Source organism: Oncorhynchus kisutch, linkage group LG14, assembly GCF_002021735.2.
Source record: "Oncorhynchus kisutch isolate 150728-3 linkage group LG14, Okis_V2, whole genome shotgun sequence".
In the NCBI taxonomy this organism is placed as follows: Eukaryota; Metazoa; Chordata; class Actinopteri; order Salmoniformes; family Salmonidae; genus Oncorhynchus; species Oncorhynchus kisutch.
The window spans coordinates 45947321-45970041 of NC_034187.2; the positions used below are offsets into that span (position 1 = coordinate 45947321).

The 22721-nt window shown below is 40.7% G+C and overlaps 1 pseudogene; it reads left to right on the forward strand.

Annotated features, from left to right (window-relative positions):
- LOC109903140 (matrilin-3-like) overlaps nucleotides 1-22721 on the forward strand; it is a 50337-nt pseudogene that overhangs the window by 27352 nt on the left and 264 nt on the right.

Genomic DNA, 22721 nt, shown 5'->3' on the forward strand with positions numbered 1-22721 from the left:
GAGATATTCTGTATGGCTAAAGGTTGTGTCACCCAATTGATTATGGAAATATAAAAAATACCCTATTAATAGGCTATTCATAATCAAATGCAAATTCACTTAATGTATGCTAACTGTAAGCCGCCCTGCACAATCATTACACCGCATCTCCTAGGGCTATACATTCTCTCTCATGCATGTGTAGCACAAGGTAACCCAAGTTTAGGCTAGCTAGACCAATTATCTACTCAAAATATCTTAAATCAGTTTTATGTTTCCATGTGTAATATGCGGTAGGCTATGCATTGTATAACAGCACAATCAAAAATTTTATTACGGTTTTTTTTCGGGCTGGGCTCTAATATGCATATGATGTTTTGAATAAAATATCAGCTTAGGAAGTGCTGTCCAGTTCGTTGTGTTAGGCTTTGAAATAACATCCACAACACCCATTTTTTTAAACTGTTTCAACTTGCTGTTGAACTTCTTTCTTCAAATTGATCATCACAGTGAGGGGAGTTTTAAAAGTACCATAGGCCTACTGTTCTGTGTTTGATTTGATTTTTGATTGTATTTGCATTTATGTCAGAGTAGTAACTACCGCCTTGATTCAGTCTTATGTAGCAAAATTAGAAATTGTGTTTTTCACATTGGATAAAAGAAAGACACAGAGCTACAAAATGGTATATCATACGGTGCATTTGAGGAACAATGGGAAAGTAATTCTGCTTTTGAACCTCACTTTTGAAAAAATGGTCTTTGAATGTTTTGGTGCCTACTGGAGAACTCTCCTTTGCCTAGACCCATTCAGCATTTTTCACACACTCTTAAGCTGTAGCCCCCACCCAAACTCTGACCATTTTACTCGCTCTAGTAGAGCTAGTTAGGCTGTCTTCATGTTATCCAGAGAAATTGTGTTTTTCACATTGGATAAAAGAAAGACACAGAGCTACAAAATGGTATATCATACGTTGCATTTGAGGAACAATGGGAAAGTAATTCTGCTTTTGAACCTCACTTTTGAAAAAATGGTCTTTGAATGTTTTGGTGCCTACTGGAGAAATCTCCTTTGCCTAGACCCATTCAGCATTATTCACACACTCTTAAGCTGTAGCCCCCACCCAAACTCTGACCATTTCACTAGTTAGGTTAGTTAGGTTGTCTTCATGTTATCCAGAGCATTGGTGACTATAACTGCTGCGGGCAGCAATTTAATTACGCTTTTTTTTCAGACGTTTACTGACACCTGCCATATTCAACGGGTGTCGAGTGTTCGTAAATTCATCAGTTATTCTGTGCTCTGAAATCGGAGTAGATGGCCAGACTGAATTTATGAACACCCCCGAAATGGTGACTTGCACAGTGGAGCTTTTGTTAAGACCGATAGCTAGCTAAACAATGAACCTTAATCCAAACTCATGACGTTACTGCCCGATATGAGTCTGAAGGTATCAAACCAATCAGGTTCAATGTTAGCTAGCTAACCTTAGCCTATAACTACCCAAGCAAATGGCTCTGAGATACAAATAATAAGATCATACAAGTAACGTTAGCTAGCGAGCCATCCAGCTAACGTTAGCTTGAAATGCTTTAACTTGAAATGAAACCACTTTCTGTCAAAATTAGAAACGTGTAATATCGGAAAATGTAACTAGCTAGACGCGTCTCCTGTCACGGATGTCATAGTTGCCCTTAGTTTGAAGATGTACTGTAATCCAGAGACAGGTGTTTCCTTAGCTATCATCATCGAATTCCACTGATTTCAAAACTCGGTCCTCCAGCAAGTGGAGAGCAACCCATATGCAGTTTTACTATGCCATATATTTTTTTTTAAAGCAGTGTTAGACAGGATTACCTACACATACTGACCAGCTCAAATAGACAGAAGCGTGCTATATGGCAGACCAATCCAAACTCCTCTCGGCATGTCCAGCCCTCTAATTATCTAAGCCAATCATGGCTAGTGGGAAGGTTGCTGACTTTTTACTGTGGCTAAACCTACCTGGCTCGTAATTACAGATGGCATACACGTTTGTTATTAAGGCACATGTTGGAGATGGCATTTCTTGCAAAAAACGCCTTTTGATAAAAATAATTCAGTTTACGTTCAAACGGCTCTCCTGTGAAGTAGTTAAAGGGACAATAGAGGCTTGAGTACCAGGCAATTAGGACCTGATGGTGGTTAGCAAATTAGGTATCAACAAAGCATACCCAGAGTGCATAAAAGGAGATTACTGTGATTATATGGTAATATGAATGGTCACTGCAACTTCCCTATTCCCATCACAGCAATTAATCTCTTAGTGTCCAACAAGCTTTCTCTGCCCTTAACCTTGTTCTGAACACCCCTTTACCTTTTCGGTAAAAATAATGCCCCTCTCCCCACCGGTGTGATTATCACCTCTGAGGGTTTAGAGTTTGAGGTAGTCACCTCACACAAGAGATTATGATAGAGGAAACCAAGTCTAGATTTAACCTTAGCCTCAACTTGGATATGTGCTGAGAGATGGAGAGTGTACCGTCTAGCCATACTTGGGAGATTCGATCTAGCAACCTTTCAGTTACTGGCCCAACACTCTAACTACTAGGCTACCTGCCGCCCCATGATACCTGCCACCCCTTATGTGAAGCTGAAGACCACACTATCTACAAAGAGAGTTCTCATCTATATTGTTCGAAGCCGCCTATTTACCAGCACAGAGCGATGCTAGCACTAAGACCGCACTCAACCAACTCTACAAGGCCATAAGCAAACAAGAAAATGCTCATCCAGATGCGGCTCTCCTAGTGGCTGGGGACTTTAATGCAGGCAAACTTATATCCGTTTCACAATTTTTTTTTATCAGCATGTCACATGTGCAACCAGAGGGGAAAAAACTCCACAAAAAACTCATTTACTCCACACACAGAGATGCATACAAAGCTCTCCCCCACCCTCCATTTGGCAAATCTGACCATAATTCTATCCACCTGATTCCTGCTTACAAGCAAAAACTAAAGCAGGAAGTACCAGTGACAAGCTCAATACGGAAGTGGTCAGATGATGCGGATGCTCCGCTACAGGACTGTTGTGCTAGCCCAGACTGGAATATGTTCCGGGATTCATCCAATGGCATTGAGGAATATACCACCTCAGTTACCTTCATAAATAAGTGCATCAACAACTTCATCCCCACATTGACCGTACGTACATATCCCAACCAGAAGCCATGGATTACAGGCAACATCCGCATCGAGCTAAAGGCTAGAGCTGCCTTTTTCAATGAGCTAATAAGAAATCCTGCTATGCCCTCAGACGAACCATCAAACAAGCAAAACGTCAATACAGGATTAATAATGAATTCTAATACACCAGCTCTGATGCTCGTCAGATGTGGCAGGGCTTGAAAACTATTACGGACTATAAAGGTAAACCCAGATGCGAGCTGCCCAGTGACATGAGCCTTCCAGACAAGCTAAATGCCTTTTATGATCACTTTGAGGCAAACAACACTGAAGCATGCACGAGAGCAACGGCTGTTCTGGATCACTGTGTGATAACACTCTTGGTAGCCGATATGAGCAGGACCTTTAACTTCTTATGGCTGCAGGGGCAGTATTGAGTAGCTTGGATGAAAGGTGCCCATAGTAAAGGCCTGCTCCTCAGTCATAATTGCTAATATTTGCATAGTATTATTGGTATTGGATAGAAAACACTCTGACGTTTCTAAAACTGTTTGAATTGTGTCTGTGAGTATAACAGAACTCATATAGCAGGCAAAAACCTGAGAAATTCCACTTCCTGTTTGGATTTTTTCTGGGGGTGGCAGATTTTCAACCAAGCTCCCATTGAAATTACAGCGAGATATGGATGAGTGGATTAGTTTTCACTTCCTACGCCTTCCACTAGATGTCAATAGACTCTAATGTGAAGGGGGGTCGAATGAGACAGGAAATAGCCACCACTGCCACGAGTTGCTTTCACCATGAAAGGACCTGCGTTCCACCGCTCATTTGAAGTCATTCGAATTCTCTGTTTGGTACGTTTTTCAAGATGTATGTAAACAATATTCTAAAGATTGATTCAGAACATCGTTTGACATGTTTCTCCTGACTGTTACGGAACTTTTGGACACTTTGTCACGTTATAGTGGACGCGCTTTGTGACTTTGGAATTGTTTACCAAACGCGCTAACCAAAGTAGCTAATTGGACATAAATAACGGACATTTTCGAACAAATCAAGCATTTATTGTGAACCTGGAATTCCTAGGACTGCATTCTGATGAAGTTCATCAAAGGTAAGGAAACATTTATCATGTATTTTCTGGTTTGTGTTGACTCCAACATGGCGGCTAATTTGGCTATTGTTCTGAGCTCCGTCTCAGAATATTGCATGGGTTGCTTTTTTTAAATCTGACACAGTGGTTGCATTAAGGAGAGGTATATCTATAATTCCATGTGTATAACTTGTATTATCATCTACATTTATGAAGAGTATTTCTGTTGAAACGATGTGGCTATGCAAAATCACTTGATGTTTTTGGAACTAGTGAATGTAATGCGCCAATGTAAACTCAGATTTTTTTTATATAAATATGACATTTTTCAAACAAAACATGCATGTATTGTGTAACATGAAGTCCTATGAGTGTCATCTGATGAAGATAATTCAAGGTTAGTGATTCATTTTCTCTCTATTTCTGCTTTTTGTGACTGCTATATTTCGCTGGAAAATGGCTGTGCTTATTGTGGTTTGGTGGAGACCTAACATAATCGTTTGTAGTGCTTTCGCTGAAAGTCCTATTTGAAATCGGACACTTTGGTGGGATTAACAACAAGATTACCTTTAAAATGATATAAGACACATGTATGTTTGAGGAATTGTAATTATGAGATTTCTGTGGTTTGAATTTGGCGCCCTCTATTTTCACTGGTAGTTGTCATATCGATCCCGGTAGCGGGATTGCAGCCATAAAAAGTTAAACAGGTCAACATTCACAAAGCCGCGGGCCAGATGGATTACCAGGACGTGTACTCAAAGCATGCGCTGACCAACTGGCAAGCGTCTTCACTGACATTTTCAAACTCTCCCTGACCGAGTCTGTAATACCTACATGTTTCAAGCAGAACACCATAGTCCCTGTGCCCAAGGAAGCAAAGGTAATCTGCCTAAATGACTACCGCCCACGTAGAACTCACGTGGGTAGCCATGAAGTGCATTGAAAGGCTGGTCATGGCTCACATCAACAGCATCCTCCCGCATACCCTAGCCCCACTCCAATTCACATACCGCCCCAACAGATCCACAGATGATGCAATCGCACTCCACACTGCCCTTTCCCACCTGGACAAAGGGAACACCTAAGTGAGAATGCTGTTCATTGACTACAGCTCAGCATTCAACACCATAGTGCCCACTTAGCTCATCACCATGCTAAGGACCCTGAGACTAAACACTGCAACTGGATCCTGTACTTCCTTACGGGCCACCCCCAGGTGGTAAGGGTAGGCAACACCACGTCTGCCAAGCTGATCCTCAACACTGGGGTCCCTCAGGGGTGTGTACATAGTCCCCTCCTGTACTCCCAGTTTACCCACGACTGCGTGGCCAAACACCATCATTAAGTTTGCTGATGAGACAGCCTATAGAGAGGAGGTCAGGGTACAGGCAGTGTGGTGCCAGGACAACAACCTCTCCCTCAATGTGAGCAAGACAAAGTGGCTGATCGTGGACTACAGGAAAAGGTGGCCCGAACAGGCCCCCATTAACATCGACTGGGCTGTAGTGGAGCGGGTCGAGAGTTTCAAGTTCCTTGGTGTCAACATCACCAATGAACTTTCATGGTCCAGACACACCAAAACAGTTGTGAAGAGGGCACGACAAAACCTTTCCCCCTCAGGAGAATGAAAAGATTTGGCATGGGTCCCTAGATCCTCAAAAGGTTCTACAGCTGCACCATGGAGAGCATCCTGACCGGTTGCATCACCGCCTGGTATGGTAACTGCTCAGCATCTGACCATAAGGTGCGACATAGAGTAGTGCATACGGCCTAGTACATCACCGGGGCCAAGCTTTCTGCCATTCAGAACCTATATAATAGATGGTGTCAGAGGAAAGCCCATACAATTGTCAGAGACTCCAGCTACAACTCATAGACTGTTTTCTCTGCTACTGCACGGCAAGCGGTACCATAGCGCCAAGTCTAGGACCAAAAGGCTTCTTAACAGCTTCTACCCCCAAGACATAAGAATGCTGAACAATTAATAATATGGCCACCGGACTATTTACATTGATTTACAAAGATTTGTATTGTTCTAGGACGGGGCAGTCATTGTTGGATCTGAAAATGATAAGTGTCCCTTCATGCATTCTGCTATGCTCCTCGCTTTAACTTATTTGTCTGAACAGTATGGGCCGGTTTCCCAGACAGATATTAAGCCAAGTCTTGGGCTAATAAGTGCTTTTAATGGAGCATGACCTTAGCATTGATTTTTCTAATTCATGCATTGGGTCCATCGGTTTATTTCAGTTTGAACAAAGTCAGAACAAGTTGTCATTGTATTGCTATTGATTTCTCACACCCATTATATAGTATAATGGTCACTAGAAAATCACCTTGCCTAATGTTTTTAGCCCTTTTATTAAAGCTTTTTCAATTAATGGTTGACCTCAATGTGAAGAGCGTCATAATTTATGTCTGTAAATTAAATGTGCTCTACAAAAGCAATTTATTCTTATTATTATTCTGATGATGACTAATGACTTTTATTTTTATAATGGCTGTGTTCTGTCTTTTTAGGTAACCAAATCTGGGGGAAAGAGCTCAAGGAAATTCAGCTAGCTCACGTCGCCTGGTCGCCAGGTAGCAAGATCCTCCTTTTTGGGATGGCCAATGGGGAACTGTATATCTACGCCAATCAGGGAAACTTCATTGTAAGTCTGGTAGCCTTTCATATATGTAGAAGATAGCAACACCCCCAAAATAATGATCAATAGCATTCATTTTTTGTACAGTTAGTAAATGTGCCAGATCTGAGTGTTTAATACATTCCCACTTCTGAAGAGTGTATACCTATTAGCGATAGGAGACAGTCAGCTGTCTGTGTAACATGATTGGAGCCATCAGTATAGCAGGGATCCACTGTATGCAAGGTCAGAGGGCTTACGTGGAGCCAAACTGCCCTTACTTGGCCATCTCCTTCAAAAACGGACGGTGTTAGGTCATGCCCTATGACAAGGATGAACGTGAGTGAATGGGCAAGGGGGGAATGGGGTGGGAGAAAGGGAAGGCTCGTTGAGATGGCATAATCCTTGACTTTCAAATGTCTGCTGTAATCACTTATTGTCAAATTATGCCAGAGGTCTAAACTGTAGAGGCAATATTTTTTTATGTTTTTAAGTTTGGAGTAATATAGTGATAATGACAATGATGACGATAATCTTTATGAAGGTCGTTGCTCCACGACCAATATCCCTTCCTTGCCACCCTTTCTACCTGTCCCTCTCCAAGCCCAGTGTTCATGGACATGCTGATGAACATGGCCAGTATGCAATAGAACCAGTATGGCAGCGTGATTGCAGTGGGAGGCTACCCGAGGGTCATGGGTAAATGAAGTCAACTTGGTGCAGTTCTACACCCCATTCGGAGAGGAAAGAGAGCCCGGCGATTCTAAGGTCAAGACTTAAGCCTCTCACAGCATGGCTTTCAGATGTTCCTTGTCAATGTGGAAGGTTGCAGGCAAAACAAGACTTGTTTTTACAGTCAACCACGTTTCTGAGCTGAATGAAGGAAGTATAAATAAAAAGTTATATAATAAATTGTATTCAATTAAAGGTGTGGTGGATTTTATGTGAACTCCAGTAGCCAGAATCATTGGCCAGTTTATTAGGTACACCAACCCCCATGTGGCCGTGGCTTGCTATATAAAGTAGGCAGACCGGTATTGAGACATTACCGTTTGATTGAATGCTATAATGGTCAAAACTAGTGACCTAAGCGACTTTGAGCGAGGTGTGATCGTTGGTGCCAGGCGCGCCAGTTCCAGTATCTCAGAAACGCATGACAGTTTCTAGGGTTTACCCAGAATGGAGCAAAAAACATCCAGTCAGCGGCTGTCCTGTAGGCGAAAGGGTTGAAGGAGAATGGCAAGAATCGTGCAAGCTAAAAGGTGGGCCACAAACAGGCAATTAACAAAGCAGTACAACAGTGGTGTACAGAACGGCATCTCGGAATGCACAACTCGTCGGTCCTTGACACAGATGGGCTATTGCAGCAGACAACCACAGCTAAAAACAAAAAGAAACGGCTCCAGTGGGCACACGATCACCAACACTGGACAATTGAGGAGTGGAAAAACATTGCCTGGTCTGATGAATCCCAGTTCCTGTTGCATCATGCTGACGGCAGAGTCAGGATTTGGCGTAAGTAGCATGTGTCCATGGCCCCATCATGCCTGGTGTCGGTGGTGTAATGGTGTTTTCCTGACACACGATAGGTCCCTTGATACCAATTGAGCAATGTTTCCATGCCCTGAAGAATTCAGGCTGTTCTGCAGGCAAAGGGGGCGTACCTACTAAACTGGCCACAGAGTGTAGATATCGAATTAGGATTCAGCCTGTACAAAGTACACAGTATTGTCGTTAGGGTACATGGCATTTGACCAAAGCTATTTTTACTCCCTTTTGCATAGCATCTGTAAACTCTGAAGGTGCCTCGCAGTCAGATGACAGCGGTAGCTTGCGAAGAGGGTCGGACTGGCTGGGGACTCCTACATTTACTTTGCCAACAAAAACCCTATTTACAAGGTAGAACAATAATCTGGGGTAAATAATCAGCTCCACATGAATGGGTTTCACATGCTTGTACTTTGGTTAGATTGGCTTAGTTTTAAAACTATTAACATAAACCTTTTTTGAAAGGAGATGAATATTAAATGAAAAATATTTCATGTTTGCTATTTTTAGGTAGGCAATTTCTTGGGACGTTTTTAGTTGTTATAAAGACTGCGGTTTATATATTTGATTTTACAATGTTGAGTTTCTTTGGATTAAATGTAAGAATTACATTGGGTATATGTTAACCGGAATCTACGCAGACCTGTGCACCATAGCCAATCAGAGCTAAGTAGGCCTATATGCAAATAAACCATTTGCCACACGGGCCTGCCATCGTTCACTTGAAACTGGACTATAGGTCTACAGACAGTAGCAACTGCGCGACTTTAGATCATTAGAACGCATTCGCCAAAAGCCACAAAATACACCTGAATGGATTTCTGCAAATATGTAAATACCACAGGAATCCTTTTACATTTGGGAACTTCACATTCCTATTGATCAAACAACCATGAAAAGGTAAGCACACAACAAGAGCAACAACTAATGCTAGCCAGAACGAGATGAGTTGAAATCTAACGAGGGAATATTAGATAAACCATCTAAAACTTTTTCAGCTAGTTAGGCATCAAAAACAATGAACGATGGATAATATTAGCCTGCTCGTCCTTCTGCATCTTGCCTTCCAATGCGTGCTTGTCCCATCCAACATTTTGACAACTGAATGGGAACTTGCCTGCCTGCTTATTTGATCGATTTGATTGACAATTAGCGAGCAAAGCAATTCACATTTCTTGCTAGCTAAACAAATGACACCTGCATCTCTAGCTGTAGCCACTGAAAAACTATGAGGGGGAAAAGTTGGTCAGTCACACACTCCTCCAATGACGTAACATCCAACGTTAGGCTCCGTGTTTTTAGCTTGCTTAAATAATTAGCTAACTACATAAATAGATCCGGTAGCACAGGGGTGTTAAATTCAATCAGAGCATGGGCCATATTATAATGTCCACTTATGTACATAGGAAGCTGTATATAGCATTTTAACATATTAAAATAAAAGAAGAGAAATAGTATTTGTCCAGCCTTTGCACATGTGCATAATATGCTGCGTCCCTAATCAAAAAGTATTTAATAACACAAACATAGCTATAGGTTGGTTGTTTTAATTTTTTTTGCACTGCATGGATCACCGGTGTGGTTGAATGCAGCATTGCTGAATGGTGCACTCAAAATGTAGTGTAGCCAGCCTAGGCTACTTCTAAATGTCAGCTCGGGGATATGAACTACCTTTTGGTTACTAGTCCAACGCTCTAACCACTAGGCTACCCTGCCGCCCCGACATGTGCCTATTAGCCACGTTATGACTAGCTTGTGATCAGTGCCTTTGCTAGTTTGATTGTATTGACATTCCCAGCCTTAGAGTCGTCTGTTTTTGTTCAAAATATTGAAACTGAAACAGTGCATCCCGAATGGGTGGAGGCAGCAAACAATATACCAGGCAGACCAGCTGGGACTTACAACCTGATAGCAATATTTGTATTTTACTTTATTAGGATCCCCATTAGCTGTTGCGATAGCAGCAGTTACTCTTCCTGGGGTCCACACAAAGCATGAAACATGGCATAATACAGAACATTAATAGACAATAACAGCTGAAGGACAGAACTACATACATTTAAAAACAGCACACATAGCCTTCATTTCAATACGTACGTACACATTTCTAGGTCAAATAGGGAGAGGCGTTGTGCCTTGAGGTGTTACTTCATCATTTTTATTAAACCAGGTTTGATGTTCGTTTGAGCAATATGAGATGGAAATTCGATGCAATAATGGCTCCGTATAGTACTGTACGCTTTCTTGAATTTGTTTTGGATTTGTCAACTGTGAAAATACCACTAGTGGCATGTCTGGTGGGGTAAGTGTGTGCGTGTCAGAGATGTGTGTAAGTTGACTATGCAAACAATTGGGAGTTTTCCACACATTAATATTTCTTATAAAAAGAATGAAGCAGTCAGCCTTCCCTCATCTCTTAGCCAAGAGAGACTGGCATGCATAGTATTTATATTAGTCCTCTAATTACAATGAAGAGCAAGATGTGCCGCTCTGTTCTGGGCCAGCTGCAGCTTAACTAGGTCTTTCTTTGCAGCACTTGACCACATTTCAGGACAATAATTAAGATAAGACAACACTTCAGCCTTATGGACAGACCTCTCCCCATCTTTTCAACCGTTTAATCTATTTGTTTTGACCATGACACTGTACAATCTAAGGTAACACCAATTAATTTGGTCTCCTCAACTTGTTCAACAGCCACACCATTCATTACCAGATTCAGCTGAGGTACAGAGCGTAGGGAATGATTTGTACCACATACAATGCTCTTAGTTTTAGAAATGTTGAGTACCAGTTTATTGTTGGCCACCCATTCCAAAACTGACTGCAATTCCTTATGAAAGATTTCAGTGCCTTCATTAGCTGTGGTTGTTCACACGTATATGGTTGAATCATCAGCATACATGGACATACAGTCTTTGTTTCATGCCAGTGGCAGGTCATTGGTAAATATAGAAAAGAGTAGAGGGCCTAGAGTGCTGCCCTGTGGTACACCAACATTAAAGAAAGCCCTATTAGATGGATACAGTGCATTTGGAAAGTATTTAGACTCCACAACGCTTTCCACATTTTGTTACATTAGTCTTATTCTAAAATGGATTAAAATAAATACTTTTTTCCCTCATTAATCTACACACGAGTGGCTAGGCGGAAGCTACTCATCAGTAAAAAGGCTCATGACAGCCCACTTGGAGTTTGCCAAAAGGCACCTAAAGACTCTCAGGCCAATTCAACTTGTATTTTACCTTCTGTCTCTCCTTCTTTATCTAGTTTAAACACCTTGCTCTAGCAAGAATCTCTCTGCTTCCACGTTGTCCTTAAATCATTTTCTTTCCCTTCCAAGTAAAGAGCAGGGTCGCTGGGAATGCCAGTGTGTGCCTGACGTTCTTCTCGTGTAGTTGTTTCTTCACCTTGCAAACTTCTTCCTCTTCATTGCCAGTTCCTTGGACAGGTCTGGGAAAAAAGACAGCTGGTGGCCCTCCCACTGAACGCCACCCTTTTCTTTCGCCACTTTAAGTACCTTGTCCTGGGCTGTAGATCGTAGAATGCAGATGAGAAACGTTCTCGGGTGCCCATTCCTGTCAGGCATTGTTAAGCTGCGATGGGTTCGGTCAATTTCGAATTCATGCCTGTCGTCAAATCCAAATCCTTCTGCTATGATTTTCTGCACACATGAGATTAGTCCACCGCCAGCCTCACTCCCCTATTTCAGATTAAGTAATCTCACCATATTTCTCCTAATTCTGTTCTCAAATTTTTCGACACGATTCCACAATGTCTAGCTTTTTCTCGTGATTCTCATTATCCTTCTACAGAAGGGAGATGGCTTCCTCCACTGTCAAAATCCATCCCTCTGCCCCATCCATCCTCTCTTGTATCGTATACATTTTTACCTTTAGCTCGATAATTGTTGTTTTTATCGTGGAGACATCAGATGCAACATCCAACAAAATCGTGTTCATCTTTCCCATTTGATCCTTCAGATTTACCGTTTTTTTCCCTCTTGGTTTACATTTTTATCCATATCTTGGTGGGGGGATTCAGGAGGACTTGCTGTCTGTTTGCTAGTCAATGTGGCCTTCTGGGAATACCATGTGTTTTTTGAGTATGTCTGCATTCCAATAACGCCACTTTAGTGTAATGTTTCAAACTGAAAATTATCTTTATTTTAAACTGTACTTCAAGTCAATATATTAAGACAAAAATGAAAGTGTATGCTGTTGAATTCCAGTATTTACATGCAGGTATTAGGAGCTCTCGTGCTGCCATATCTTTCAGCGGTCCCACATGACTCCCCATTTTCAGGATTTTTTTGCACATTTATTGAAAATGAAATACAGAAATGTCTAACTTACATAAGTATTCACAACACTAAGTCAATACTTTGTCGAAGCATCTTTGGCAGCAATTACAGCTGTGACTCTTTCTGGTTAAGTTTCTAATAGCTTTCCACACCTGGATTGTGCAACATTTGCCCATAATTGTTTTCAAAATTCTTCAAGCTCTGTCAAATTTTGTTGTTGATCATTGGTAGACAGCCATTTTCAGGTATTGCCATAGATTTTCAAGTAGATTTCAATCAAAACTGGAACTATGAACATCAGGATTATTCATTGTCTTCTTGATAAAGAAATCCAGTGTAGATTTGGCCTTGTGTTTTAACCTTTTCTCACATACCAAAAAACGGGTGTGATCATTCTACGGTGGGATTAGAACGCTTATTTAGAAGGTCCAGTTGCGATTAACACAACAGTCAGCATTTGATCTGGCCACACTGTTTTTTCACAGAAACATTTTGCACTAACACAGTCCATACCAAGTTAAGTCCGGAATGTGACCAGTTTATTTTTGGATGCAATGTTTCGACATTCACAAAAGTAGCTACAGCATAACACAATCATCCAAACCGGAAAATGTAGGCTATATTTGTCCTACCGCTAACTGAGGAGAGTTCGACATAACACAAGCATCATATTTTTTATAACTCTCAGCTGACAGAAACTACCATATCAATTAGCGGATAGCAATTACTCTTTATAATAATCACATTACGGGTGAGCTCACCATTCATCAAAATAATTTAGTAAAACACTTTATAGAAATCTAAAGTAATCCGACGATGGGTAGTTCGTGCATGCCGACATGTTTTATTTTTTCACATCAACCAAAGATAATAAGAGGAGACAAGATGAGTTTGGTCTGTTTATAGTATGCATGTTGAAGGGGGTGTGTCGTCTACCATCGTTCACATCCCATCATTCTCTTCTGGAAGTTTACTCGAAAAATGAGTGAACCCTCCCTCACTCCATTTTGTTATAACATCTTTGGTCTGACAGACCAAAGATAAATAAGATAAATAATTACCACACAAAACATTTTCTGATAGTGATTTATTGATACAAGTGGCATGTGCTGGCAGTCAATCACGTAACCTCTCACCCCCACTCTGAGCAATTCAGTGTTGTTGTTTATGTATGTAGCTAGTGAGCTGAGCTGTAGCATTAGCAATATCTCTCAAAAGGAGACAACTCACAAATGCGGAAATTCTGGAGATTTTAATCAATTCTGACAATGAGTCTGAGTATGAAAGTCAGCAATCAGATTTTCACAGTGACAGTGAGGAGCTGCCCCCAACATTGTTGCCATTGAGAACCCTGAACCTGAGGACCCCTTGTCCACTGACGAAGTTCCAGGTCCCTTTGAAGATGCTGGTGGTGATGGATGCAGACCGACAGTGGATGAAGTACAGCAGGTCTGTGGTAGCTGGAGGCCGCCAGCCATTTCACCCCTCCTGGCCCTGCTGTTTGCTTTGAGTCCCAGTCTGGAATGCAAATCCCCTTGCTATTTCCCTCTGAGGCAGAGTGCTTGAAGCTGTTTCTGACAGAGGAGCTGGTGGGAGACATAGTAGAGATGACTGATCGGTTTGCCTTGGAGCTAGAGGAAAAGAAAGAGCCAGGAGTAAGGGGGAAACTCACTAAATGGGTGACAACCACAATTAGTGAAATGTATATCTTCCTGGTGACAGTCCTTCTCATGGGAATAGTAAAGAAGAACTCCCTAAGAGAATACTGGAGTACAGATCCTATGTTTGCAACTCCTTTCTTTGCCGCCCTCTTTTCCCAAGACCGCTCCTTAGTTCTGCTGCGATGACTGCATTTCGTCAACAATGCTACTGCCAAACTAAATGACCCGTTACACAAAATTAAGAAATGTACTTACCAGCCTGACATCAGCATTTGGTCGGGTCTTGTGCCATACCAGGAGCTATGCATTCATGAGACCCTGGTGATATAGAAGGGTAGGCTGGCGTTCCGTCAATATATTCCCTACAAAAGGCACAGGTTTGGGATCAAGTTCTTTGTTATGTCCCTTGCCGAGATGAGGAGCCAGCATGGTCAAAACACATACAGTTTCATTATACAATTATAGTGACAATATCTCTCCCACTGCTTCATCCTCCCCACTCCCCCATAGGTAAAGTAATTACCTACCAAAAGTACAGAGAACCTAATACCTAATGAGAGAGCTGCTGGAGGAGCACCACACCCCTCGGCGCCAATCCACTGGGGGCCGTCCTGCTGCAGACAATCCCCTACGCCTCACTGTATAGCATTTTCCCTGTGAAGTCCCTCAAACTGCTACGCAAGGTAGTCACACACAGAGGCACTGCAAAGTCTGCCTGTCTGGCACCAGGAGAAGGAAGCAGAGGAGGTTGACAAAGTATGTGTTAAGCTTGAGACACACCACTGTGTTTCACCATGCTTTGGGGAGTACCAGATGTTCAAGCTTTGAGCACATCTGCATCAATTACTGACTGACTGACATGACCGATGATCTGCCATGATGGGGGGTGGAAATGCAGTTGTTGTTCAATCACTGCAGGAATATGAGATAAGGGTTATGCATATTCATAAGTTGTCAGTATATTCTTGCAGTTTTTTCCCTCAAGTAAACACATTTTTTCAACCACCACCAATACTTAAATAAAATAGACAACTATTACATACAGGCCTATGTGTTTTCTTGCTGTGTTTTCATCCAGTACAACTGTAAAGGAGAGTACGCTAGCACACAAAATCTGGCCTCGATCTTCAGCTCCAAAGATGTCCAGCTCCAGTTATGATATTGGCAAATTCTGTTTGTGTGTTTGGTTTCTGAAAGTACAGAATAAAGAGGAATTATTAGTCATCAGAATACAATATCAGGATATACTGTAGCCATTAAACAATGTTACAAAGTGACATAGTAACACTTCCAATAAAATGATAAATTGCATTGACAAAATCACAAATTAGTTATATAAAACAGCAAGAAACAGTAACCGTTGAGCTCCACAAAGGGGCAGGGCAGAACAGAGCTATGCTAAACAGGCCAAATGAAAACAAACCATGGTCATAAGGCCAGGGTAGCTTCAAATGACCAAACAAATGAATACTTCTCTGACGCAATTAGCATTGTTTTACAGAGCTAATAGAAGAATGTAGCTAGCTACATAAGCACGATTGAGTATAACACCATAAAGGTTATGAAAATAGTAACTTTACCTAGCGTGCCTGCGGTTATAAGGAATACGCATAAATATATTAAGCTCCATACATAGTGACTTACAGTAGAAACGGCATAACACGACATACAGAAACTATTATAACGTAATAAGGCACTTGTTTTGATAGAAATGCACACATGTCCAAAGTTATCATGTAGTAATGAAATCAACAATGAAGGCGAACCTGGCACCAGCCGGAAAATGTGAAAAAGTTTGTGCATGTCCTGTTCCGACTGGAGATGCGCAAATGTCTGCATATGTCACGCCCTGGCCTTAGTTATCTTAGTTATTTTGGTTAGGTCAGGGTGTGACTTATGTGTTTTGTCTAGTCTAGGGGTTTTGTATGTTTACGGGGTGTTTTTAGTCTAGGTGTTTATGTAAGTCTATGGTTGCTTAGATTGGTTCTCAATTAGAGGCAGGTGTTTATCGTTGTCTCTGATTGGGAACCATATTTAGGCAGCCATGTTCTTTGGGTATTTTATGGGTGATTGTTTCCTGTATCTGTGCCACACGGGACTGTTTCGTTGTCATTCACTTTGTTATTTTGTATTTGTGTTCATGTTGAGTTTTCTTATTAAATAACATGGACACCTACCACGCTGCATATTAGTCCGATCCTTGCTACACCTCCTCTTCAGAGGAAGAGGCGGAAATCTGCCGTGACAGCATACTTGATCTGCGGAAACAATTGGGAGGTGCTTGGGGAAGTTTGTCCAGCTAAGTAGTGCACAAAAAAGAAATTGCCCGCAAATTGAAATGACCTACTTTTATGTGAATTAATGAGGAGGCAGAACACACCTCAATTTTTTGTTGTTGTTGGAAAATCATTTGAAATTGACAAGTTGAAACAGCCTATAAATAAAAGCAGGCAGAGTGCCTTAGTTTGAGGTCAGCGTGGATGAACTGTCCTGTTGCGTGCATAAAAAAACTCATGCTGGGGCGACCGTTAGAGATATTTGGAACTCAAAAATGAAAAGGTTAAGTTGTTGTGCTGAAAGGTGAATTTATCAATGATTACAAGCATACCCATAACATGATGCAGCCACCACTATGCTTGAAGAGTGAAGAGTGGTACTCATTAATATGTTGTATTGGATTTGCCACAAACATAACACTTTATATTCAGGACAAATAGTTAATTGCTTTGCCACATGTTTGCAGTATTTCTTTAGTGCCTTGTTGCAAACAGGATGCAGGATTTGAAATATTTTCTGTCAATTAGGGTAATATTGTGGAGTAACAACAATGTTGTTGATCCATCCTCAGTTGTATCATATCACAGCCATTAAACTCTATAACTGTTTTAAAGACACCATTGGCCTCATGCTGAAATCCCTGAGCAGTTTCCTTTCTCTGGCAACTAAAGACCGACGCCGAACAGGACAAGCAGGTACGGGGAGTCAGACATTTATTTGAGAACAGACAGACAACAAGACAGGAACAGCATCAGCACACGGGTAACACAGACATATGACAAACAATTCAGCAGCGGGGAAGAGAGCTGGGGAACTGACAAATATAGGGGAGGTAATAAACAGGTGATTGAGTGAGTCCAGGTGAGTCCAATATCGCTGAAGCGCGTGACTAGGGAAGGCAGGTGTGCGTAAATGATGGTGGCAGGAGTGCGTAATGCAGGGCAGCCTGGCACCCTCAAGCGCCAGGGGGGAAGAGCGGGAGCAGGCGTGACACAACTGAATTAGGAAGGACGCCTATATCTTTGTAGTGACTGAGCGTATTGATATAACATCCAAAGTGTAATTAATAACTTCAGCATGCTGAAAGGTATATTCAATGTCTGCGTTTTTTTGTTTGTTGCCATCTTCCAATAGATGCCCTTCTTTGCGAGCCATTGGAAATCCTCCCTGGTCTTTGTGGTTGAATCTGTGTTTGAAATTCACTGCTTGACTGAGATACAGATAACTATTATGTGTGGGGTAGAGAGATGAGGTAGTCAATACAAAAATCATGTTAAACACGATTATCACACACAGAGGGAGACCTTGCAACTTATTATGTGACTTGTTAAGCACATTTTTATTCCTGAACTTATTTAAGCTTGCCATAACAAAGGAATTGAATACTTACTGACTCAAGACATTTCAGCTTTTCATTTTGTATTAATTGGTCAAACTTTCGAAAAACATATTTCCATTTTCACAATTTGACAGTATTATGTTTAGGCCAGTGACAAAACATCTAAATGTAATCCATTTTAAATTCAAGCTGTAACACAACAAGATTTGAAAAGGTTAGCGGGTGTGAATACTTTCTGAAAGCACTGTATCACTAAGGTTTGAACTTTGTTGACAGAGTACATATTATATGTTCTTAGCTCTTATTAAGCAGTATTTTCTCTTAATATTAAATATTTAAAGACGAGAATATTTGTGTGATGTGTCCGCCTTTAACTTCCGGTTGAGCAGTAATGCTGATCAGGGATGTTGTTGTGATGAAATTAATAACTGATGTAAACCATGTGAAAAGGAATTTCATAATCTCCCTGCATGAGCTGGTCCTAGTTTGCAAAAATATCTTTAACTCTATTTGAGCCATGTTAATTAATGTCTGCAACAAGTATGCAACAGAAAAATAATGGTTTCATATTGGACAAGTCCAAGTAGTCCCTGTTTCAGTCTGTCTTATGAATACAGCCAAATTCAAAATCAGGATGATTAAGGTCAGGCTGGCAACAGGAGTGGGATCCTTGGCTTGTGTAAAAAAAATTCTGCCACCTATTGGTATCACACAGAACAATAAATGACATATCAGCATTGGGAGTTACTATAAAGAACACCTATATTTGAAGTGTGGATTAAATGAAGTAGATGTCAAATAATTGTATTGTAATTGTATTGTTGAGTCCATTTTCTTCAAGGTCCCAAAAATGCAGATTGCAGGGATGATATTTTTACAAACTTAAAAAGTCTCCAAATTGTGAATGAGGAAAACATGAAATGCACAAAATCTGATTGACTGAAATACATGATTGAGTGGGCAAATTTGATTTATTACTTACATGGGTAACAGTATGAACAAATATATAAAATTCCACAGAACCGAGACCACACAAAAAGGCTACAATCAAACATTATTGCCCCATGAGGCGCAAACATATATGCAATATCAAGTCATTTAAACTGAACATTTTGACGCAGAGTATAGTACTTTTATGAGTGAAAAACATACATTTAAACAAATATGTTAAGTTGACCTACTGAGATTTCAATGGACTTTGATTGAGAAGCCATTCACCCCATGCTCAGTCTTAGAGCTTAAACAGTTGCATGCTGAGATAAAGGACACACTCTCTCCTTATAAACATTGTTGTTATTGTGTGGTATAGCTGTAGTTTTATATTATTATTATTATTATTATTATTATTATTATTATTATTATTATTATTATTATTATTGGGTGTTATTATTACAGTTGAGAGGATGGGAAAAGTCTACAGTAATAATGCATTAGTAGAAACAACCCTTTGCTTGTGGATACCATTCTTATATTAACTGTATAAGGCTCTGGTAGATACCATTGCATGTCCCTTGTTAAACCTGTAGATGGAGATAGAGGATTATTTATGGTAGCTGGCTTCTCAATGACATTTATACTAACTGCTCCTGCCGTCCACTCTAGCCCTTTGTCTTATCAAGGACCACAGTCATCCCGGTCATGGACCAGCGGATGATATTATTAAAGGGGCAGTCTGCGTTTCAGAAAACAACAATCACCCTTCCCGCCACTTGTTTTGGTAAACACAGCAGAGGGATGGAGGGTCAGAAAAATGTCTCAAAAATCTCAAATTTATATATGACAGAACTATGGATGCAAGGGCTGACCATCCATGAGATAAAAATGATAGTTTTAACCATACACAGTACTGATCGGAAACATGTTGAAATGCTGAAATGTTGCATGTTGACAGTTGAACTAAGCTCATGAGACATTTTTAAGTTATATTCTGGAAGAAACAATGGCGATTGTTTATTATTTTGGTTAGTGCGCAGCTTGGGGAGTGAGAGGTACGAGCGCGCACGTACATAGGCCTGTTCCACAGTGCTACTTTATCAGTCAAAAGTCTGGACACCCCTACGCATTCAAGGGTTTTTCTTAATGTTTTTGTATTTTCTACATTGTAGAATAATAGTGAAGACATCAACACCATGAAATAACACATATGGAATCATAGAGTAATCAAAAAAGTGTTAAACAAATCCTAATATATTTTATGTTCTCAAAAGTATCCACCCTTTGCCTTGATGACAGCTTTGCACACTCTTGGCATTCTCTCAACCAGCTCTTTGCTCCAAAATGCTCCAATCATCGCCAGATGATTACATGACCCATCAAGTTAGCCAGGTGTGTCTGACGGTGATTACAGCTATCGTAAAATAATGCCAAAATATTTGTATCTGGAATTTGTCTTTCAGCATCAGTAGAACACGCCTGACTCTCCTCCACCAGTCATACGAGGAGAAAATCAATTTCATTGCATTGTATGAGGTCATTCTTCTTATCTAAACTTTGGAGGTGAATTGATGTTATGCAAGGTTGTAATGTCTTCATTTTTGTGTGTTATTTCCTGTTTTACAGCTTTGATGCTCTGTAGCCTGGTGTTGTAGCCAAGGAGCGTTCGGACTGTCGGGACCAGGTTTCAGCTGCTGCGCAGCGCTGACATCCTTCCTCCCATAGATGGTCTGCCTGTACAAGCACCACCTGGACTGAACACAGCTAGACAAACTTATGTTTTTGAGAAGATCAGGGAGATTTGCAACGAAGAGGATCTGGACATCACATGCCCTGCACCAAAATCAAGGGCAGGACAGAAACAGGCTCTCCGAATATAGATTCCCTTGTTCATGCGTGGTTCGGACATACCAGTCATCAGCACTATCTGCAGTGCCTCTATTCAAATAATTATCACCTAACACACACAGCATACGTTGCTGCTACTATTTATTTTTTTATCCTGCTGCTCAGCCATTTTACCCCTGATTGTATGTATATATATAACTACCTCATCTATCACTGATACTGATATTGTTCTTGTACATACTGTATATTATTTTATTTATATCGACCCTATCTATTTATGATATTGCTACTATGCAAGTAACCATTTGGCTGTACTGTTTACACCTTCTGTAGAGACCCATGCACTTGCAAGATGTGGCTGGGGGTTATAGCATTTCTTTCACATGACCCATCAATTTAGACAAGTGTGTCTGGGTAAGTGTCATCTAATATTTATAAAATATTTCTGTTTACCTGGAATTTTTCCTTATTGTAGGCCACTACTTCTACCACACTACTCACTGTTTAGCACATGACCTCACATGTGAATCCTTAAAGAGATGGGTGGGGCTGGCTTACGAGAGTGTGAACAATGCTGAATGGGTGTAGATAAAGGAGAGCTCTCCAGTAGGTACCCAAAAAATTCAAAGGCCATTTTCTCAAGTGAGTTGACAAGTTTATTAACTTTCAAAGCAGAATTACTTGCTCATTGTTCCTCAAATGCAGTGTATGACAAACCATTTTGTAGTGCTGAGTCACTAATTTTATCTAATGTAAGAAACACAATTTCAAATTTTGCTACATAAGACCAACTTGAGCAGGTCCGTCACAAATAGTAAAGTAAAGTAGATACCTAAAAAATAACTACTTAAGTAGTTCTATAAAGTATTTATACTTAAGTACTTTACACCTATGTATATTATTCAATTGTAATATTATACAGCATACTACTGTCCTATACTATGATATTGGTCATGCGTTTGTGGTGAAGTAGTAGTCTAATTTAAGTAGGTCCAAACATTCAACATTTGTCAATGTTAGCTGAGACTGGTGAGCCATCATGCAAAACGCTTTGTTCATCTTGCTTTTGGAGTTGTCAATTCAGCATTTCTTGCACGTTACGTGTTTCAAGCTTAATTTACACTGAATAGTCTTGAAATGTGAGATCTTACTTCGATTTCCCTTGAAGAAACTTTCCCGTCTACTCAGCTTATTTTCCGCGTGCGTCTCTCTTTGTGGACGCCTCGCGCACGAAGTGAATAGTGCGCAGCTTGGGGAGTGAGAGGTGCGAGCGCGCACGCTACTGGTAAATGGACCACTGAGTGACGCATTGATCCTTCCCTTGGCCATTGATCACTTTGCTCCTCTTCAAAATTCCCGTAGCATCCGGACCGAATCAGTGTGAAGGGACGTGGGAGGAGCGCGAGTTGACGAGCCTTTCAGAAAAATTAGTTTGCCTCTGGAATGATGTTCTTTAATATAAAGGGGATCCCCGAAATACAGGTATGTCATTTTGTTGTTGAAGTTTTGTTGTTTGTGGGGAGTCTAACCTTCTTAAATAGAGAACTGTGCTGTGGTTTCTATTGTGGTTTTGTATTGTGTCGCATTAACTTCAGTTTCAGCTCTTTGGCTTGGTACAACTCTTCTGAATATATTTTATTATCCATTATTACATTGATGTAGGAACGTTCTGAAGTACTTTTAATAATGTTATCTAGGTTAAATAAAAGTACTAAATGAATAAACCAATAACTTTTCAAATCATGTTTATTTTTAAGTTGGATTGGATGGGTTTATAAAGCACAGGGATTGTAGCATGGATCTGGGCCATCGATAATTGAAGTCTCGATACATAATATCTCAACTTGAGTCTCAATGAACCCAATACTGTGGAACAATATCAAGGTATCATGTTCATATAAAGCACTGTAATGTAGGCCAAAGCACTATGATAAGGTATGTTTTA